The sequence below is a fragment of the Misgurnus anguillicaudatus genome, chromosome 10, assembly GCF_027580225.2.
Source record: "Misgurnus anguillicaudatus chromosome 10, ASM2758022v2, whole genome shotgun sequence".
Taxonomy (NCBI): domain Eukaryota; kingdom Metazoa; phylum Chordata; class Actinopteri; order Cypriniformes; family Cobitidae; genus Misgurnus; species Misgurnus anguillicaudatus.
The window spans coordinates 8317609-8324354 of NC_073346.2; the positions used below are offsets into that span (position 1 = coordinate 8317609).

General features: G+C 36.9%; 1 long non-coding RNA gene across 1 annotated transcript; it reads right to left on the reverse strand.

The window, feature by feature from the left end:
- LOC129423598 (uncharacterized) lies at positions 1-6415 on the reverse strand. The gene is made up of 4 exons (XR_012371427.1): positions 6276-6415; positions 5543-5583; positions 4910-5008; positions 1-854 (listed from the first exon to the last, which is right to left on the reverse strand). It is a non-coding gene; the product is annotated as an uncharacterized lncRNA (long non-coding RNA).
- Between the last annotated feature and the right edge of the window lie 331 nt (positions 6416-6746).

The following is a 6746-nucleotide window of genomic DNA, read 5'->3' on the forward strand; positions in this document are numbered from 1 at the left end:
TTGAAGACAATAACATTTATTTAAAGACATTTATACCTCGTGAGGTAATGATTGGCACACAACACAGTCCAAAGTCCACATTAATTAAGACAATGAACAATGAACACATTCAGCAACTTCTTCAAGGAGTCTTAAAGGAACACGGCAACTTTTTGGGACTTTAGCCTATTCACCGCATCCCCCAGAGCCAGACAAGTCCATTCACACCCCTCCCATCTCCATGCGCGCCGCAACGCCGTCCGACACATCCACCGCCAGCCCAGCCCAGCACAAAGACCGGAGGCAAACCGCTCCAGCTAGCACACTGATCTCAATAAGTGACAAAATAACGCCAATGCTGGTATGTGTTGGCAAGATCAGTATGCCAGCTGGAGCGGTCCACCTCCGATCCCCGCGCCAAGCCAGGCCAGCGGCGGGTGCGCCAGACAGAGCCACGGCACGCATGGAGATGAGAAGGGCATGAATGGACCCATCCAACTCCGGGGGACACGGTGAACAAGCCAAAGTCCCAAAAAGTCAGCGAAAAAAAAGTCAGCCAGATTCCATTGAGAAATCATCTAAGACAACTTGTTGAGGAGATTTGCGTACTTGGATGATGGCTTAGGACGCATGGGGTCCAATCCAACAAAAAGCCTCTGATATATCTCAAAACCATACACCAGTTTTGATGGATACTTGAGGTCGAGAGCATAGGCAAGTCCAAACAGGAGGCAGCATGCTTTTGACAGGTTTGGCAAACCTCTGACCACGGGCTGTCCTTCGATGATAATACCAGTTGTGTCGGGATGATGGCACATGTAAATGTTCAGTGGGCAACTGCAAAGCTCAGCGTGCACCTCTGTTTCAGCACGATTCTATTGGTGGAGACAAAAAAGAATCAAGAGTTTGGTCAGACAAACAGGTAATGAGATGAATGTAGCAGACAGGTAGAAGACATAAGACATAGTCAAAATTTTACTTTTGTTACTAAATGTGTAGGATACTAGATGGCTACTGTGACTAGAGTATGTGACCAGAGTAAAGTCTACCATGACAATGCCATAGAGTGTGGGTACTAAACTATCTTGATCTACTGTAGCCTGAGTGTTGTATTATTCTGGTTTAAAGGATGGATTACAATAAAACAATGCAATTGTCCTTGCCTGTCCCTGATTGACCATCACATTAGGGTTTAAGCTACAAAGTTTAAATATCTTTCAAGAGCAAACGTAATTACTCCATATGATAAAAATATTAACACAACCACTAACTTCAACGTCTTTGTCACAAACTTGTCCACTGCGGAGCCAGAATGAAAATTTTTATAATGTCTTATTTTGACGTGTTCTGTAATGAATGTTCATGGAACCTCCATATAAGTTTAAAAACTAGTTCAGATGTGGACAATGTGAACATATTTTCAACATCATTTAAAGACTCATTTAGACAATTTATTATTTTTCTGGACCAAATAAACACTCAGGATGCATTAAATTAAAACTCATATTTATTCCAATGTAGTTTCCATTTCGTTTGTCCAAAAATCATGAAAAAAAACTTCACTCACACCTTTAGACAGCATAACATCTGTATTTCACACATATTTGGATTGTTAAGCTGCCTGCCCTTAGAAGACATACAATTCAAATAATTTGACTTTCTTTCTGATGTCTACAGAAGATCTTATTGAGAATTAATAAAGGTTTAGATGTTGATATGTGTTTCTTTTGAAGTCACCATTATAGTAGTTAGTGTTTGCTTTAGTTGGGCTATTGGTCCTTGGTTGTCTTGTATTAACTTTTCTTTGACTGCTGTAATTGTGTGGTTGACAAACAGTTGCTATGGCAAAGAATCCTAAGATCAAGTGAGATCAGGTTTTCAGGTTCTTGTTGATAACAAAATCACAAACAAGTCTAATGTTAAGTTTTTAAATGTAATGTTTATAGTTGACATTTAAAGCCACCTGCCTTTTGAAACTGTAGAATCGGCATCAATAACATAAAAATGATCACATATCCTGATGGTGAATAAAAAGCATGTGCACACAATGTTTTGCGCGAGTGAATTATGAAGTCACACACAGACATTAAGACTTTGCATATGAATCATAACCATGGTGACGATTAAAAAAAACTAAATTAAAGCTTCATGATCCAATGCATGATGGGTAACTTATAATATAAAACTCATTTGTGATTACCAAGCTTTTTTGATTTTTATTTGTCACAATTGTTGTGATTCAGATGCAAAATCTTTATGTCTGTGTGTGACTACATGATACACTCGCTCAAAACATCGTGTGCACATGCTTTATATACACCTTCAGAATACATGATCATAATAATGTTACTGGTGTCGATACTACAATTTCACAAGGCTGGTGGCTATAAATGCCAACTATTAACAGCAGGGCCGCTGGAAGTCATTTTGAACAGGGGGTGCTGTGAATTTTTTTTTTGCAAAAAAACCTATGAGCCTATAGGCCCATTTAAAATACATTTGAATAAATACATTGAGTTTCACACTTTATTGTCATATACACTTTAGTGCACACAGCAGGGTCTGAAACACACAGACATCAGATTAATATATGCGCTATTAATAATCAGAATACAGAAATACTACCAGGGGAAATTACTTTTGTTACAACTAACTTCAGACATACATTACATATATATATATATATATATATATATATATATATATTAACGAAAGTAATATTAACATATAATATTATAACAACATATAATATTAAATAAACTTCAAAATTTTCAATGTCCAGAGACGAACATATTTTACTTTCGTTTTTAAGTTAGGATCACACGTCGATTAACAGTGGTAAAATATTCTCACAATTACATACCTTTTATAGACCTTTTTTACTAAATAGTACTATTGCTGGCTTTTTTAACTTATAAATAATTCATACATTGAACAAAAATAATAATGGGTTTAGTTCTGATATTGTATACTTTTATAAAGAAATACATGCTGTATTATTACATTTTTAGAATATATTAGGCTTTATATAAGGTTTGTACTCTAAAAATACTTTATTTGTTACAAACAAGAGATAAAGAATTTACAAACGTTCTCATTTCACCATATCCACAGGTGAAGAGTCATTAAACAATAAATTCGTGGGGAAGCATTTAAAAAACATTTAAAATAGATGCATTTGTTTAAAAGCAAAGCATTTATTTAGATGAAGCAGCTACTTTGCGCCTTCTACGGTCTCATAATCGGTCATGATTTATGTCCAAGAGACTCAATAATAATCTTTTACATTTTAATCCTTTAAAAAGGTGTGTTTGTGCTGATTCGCATCCATGTATGTGATACCAAACCCGCGTTGTCATCCCGTTAATACTGTATGCGCATATTATCAACGTGCTCTTTACTCTAGCAAAAGACACTCGCGTCGCGCATTGCGCCGGTTGTATAATAAAGTCCAAAGTCTCTCATGAGGGGACGAATGCCCAGGGAGTTCAGAATTTCTGTGTGGGCATGCATCAACCAAAGGTGTGTGAGTCTTTTCTGGGTCCTGGTGAGTGCGTACCCATACAAAAGACGCAAGGCGGAGAAGTGCGCTCCGATGAGGCCACGGAGATGGGTAGGCACATGAAATTAAAATCCAAAATACACGTAATAATCTACGTGTGTCAAAAATAATTTCCTAAAATATTCATAAGTAAAATATAGACGGGGTTGCCGGTTTACAAACATTACAGGGTGCGTGACCATCCAGGAGGCAGAAAGCCCGATCCGCTACTGCAACAACCTTAATTATTGAAGCGTTCTTTATTGTTTGTATATAAATAAAACTTGGTTTTAGTTGGAACTGTTTTTCTGTCTTTATTTTTGCAGTGTTACTGTGATACATGTATGAATTATAATGTTAGGCTAGTAATGTACTAGTCGCATTTACTGGTATGTTAACATCAGGCACCCAGCACTGACTCTGTTGGTACTATTATCCACGCAACAACTCCTTTGCATTTTGACTTACAGACACAGCTAGCCTACAACACAAGGCACGTCTCTTCTTTCTGCCTCTCGCAACCAGTTAATGACGTCGCTGAGCAACCCATCTATAAAAAAATTTTACTTAAAAAAAATCCCTCTCGCCAACAGGGGGTGCTGCAGCACCCGCAGCACCCCCACTTCCCGCGGCCATGATTAACAGTAAAATTAAAAACACAACATTAGATGCTTGTTTTGGGCTGATTTCATCAACAAGGACCTGAAAACACCTGTTCTCACTTTACCTGGGCATTGTTTGCCATACTAATTGTGTTTTAAAACACACAGAAGCAAAAGAAAAAATAATACAAGACGTACAAAGATCAAAAGGTCAACTAAAGCAAACACTGACCACTACAACGGTGACTTCAAATGAAACATAGATATCAAGATCTAAACCTCAATTAATTCTCAATTAGAACTTCTGTAGATGTCTGACAGAAATAGTCAAAGTAGCTGTATCTTCGTCTCCAGCTTATGGCAGGCAGCTGAAGGTCCCTGGTTCAAATCCGATATCTTTCACGATCTAAAGATGTGTGATTTACACAGATGCTAAGATGGACAGACACACTGTCTGTGAGTTACTTTGCGATTACAAATGGAAATTACGTTGAAATAAACCTGAGTTTTAATTTAAGACATCCTGAAAGTGTTTATTTTGTCCAGAAACAGTATAAACTGTCTAAATGAGACATTAAATGATGTCCACATCTGAACTAGTTTTTAACATTTTATGGAGCTCCCATGAACGTCTATAATGACTTACAGAACACATTAAAAAATACATCATATCTTTCATTCCTGCTCCTCAGTGGACATCTCTTCAACATACAACATTTGTGACAAAGAAACTGTGCTCAGTGGGACAGACATAAAAAAGACAAGTATCTTTAAGCCCAATACATACATGGTAGACACTGATGAGGTCTTCCTGTCTCTCCCCCATGTACTCAATCAGGCATCTCAGGACCACTTCTCTCCTTTTCTCCACAAAGGCAGATGGATCCTGTCAAAAAGTATAATCTGATCAAATTTCACAGCCAAATAGCAGTAGCACAAACCACAGAACCCCAGTATTTTTTCAACCATTCAACTGCTATGAAAAATCCTACTATACATACCACACTGTACTACAAGATGTCACACTATCACCAGCATCTCAGAAAATAAAAACATATGTGCATGTTGTTTATTTAAAAAAAGTCGAGGGGGACAGGTCACAAAACTGAGATTTAACTGTCGAAGTATGCTGTGTTCATCAATATGAATCAAGCTTATACTAGTACATTGTACTAATCTATTTCTCACCTCAAATGCTTTCTTAAACATTTTTAGCAGACCTTTTGGGTGTAAAGAGACCATTTAGGAGCAGTGCACACTCTGTGATGATCGTATCTGCCTGCTATTGGTGGTTGGTACATAAAAACCAAGAAATTTAATTGTATGCCCACACTATTGTTTGCAATTTTACCTATGTGTTACTTACCTGTGAATATATATAGGCTAGCTGTAATTGTATAAATTCTGAGGTTTTCCTTACCTGGATGTGAAGTTTGTAGACCCCAGGTAGCTCTTGGGTATCTAAAGACCAGGAAAAAGCATGTTAGAATAAGTTTAAAAATCAGTGGTAAATGTAACTTATTTAAGTAATGGGTTAGAAATAGGTTTTTTCTCAACCAAAACTATATAATTAATTGACTATGCAGCATTAAAAAACCGTGGATCAAATCTCTAAAATCAGACAGACTACTAAGCATAACGTTACATCTCTACAGTCTAATCTGCTTTAGTAATGCAAAAGTATATAATCTCTGATTCCAGGTCGAGTCATGTCAAAGACACACTAATATTACCAGGTAACTTTATCCATGGTAGTCGCGTGACTGCAAATTATGAATTTGTGAAATAAAAATATACAAGTTAACTGAGCGAATTTGTGCAACTAATCAATACGTCTGCATCCATCCTAAATGTTGTTATAGTGGCGATGATGTTAGCAGGTGGTGCTAAAAACATCCAATAAAAACATAGGCAAGACTAAAGCACTTAATTAATTTCATATTAATAACACGGTCTCAACCGCTAACGTATCCACCGATCGATCGACCACACTGCCTAGCACTGTGAAGCCATTAGCTTGCCATGTGTGCAGGATAGCTAACGTTAGCTATTACAATTTGTAAACCTAACACAATCTCAGCTCCCTAGTGGAGTAGGTTAAGCGATTTCGAGTGACTTTACATCAGTTATTAGGCTAAATTTGCTCAACTCACCGTGTTAAACAGTCAAGTTCAGATCTGCTGCCGCGAACAAACTGTTGAAGAGCCGATCGAGGTCGAGGAAGATACTGCATCTGCCCGTGAAAGTCCGAGACAATGAAAAGGGATGCCAGCAACTTATACAAAATGCAAAATAATTGTGTTTGATGAAAGCAGCTGCCACATCGACTGCTGCTCAAATAAATTGTCTGAGTAAAATCACTTTTATAACATTTATTGGACACGACAACCACATTCAAATAACAACCTAAATAAATTGCATTGGTTTTATTCAAAATATATAGTTATATAAACACTTCTATATTTTAAGTCAAGAGCAAGTATTTTGATACTTTTTAATATAAAACCAATAAAATAAGGTAGATTACAACTATTTAAAGTATATAAAACCTACTTTGTAGGTGTAGCACTTTTTACAGTGTATTGTATATTTAGCTGCGTTTCCATTACCCTTCAAATTGCGCA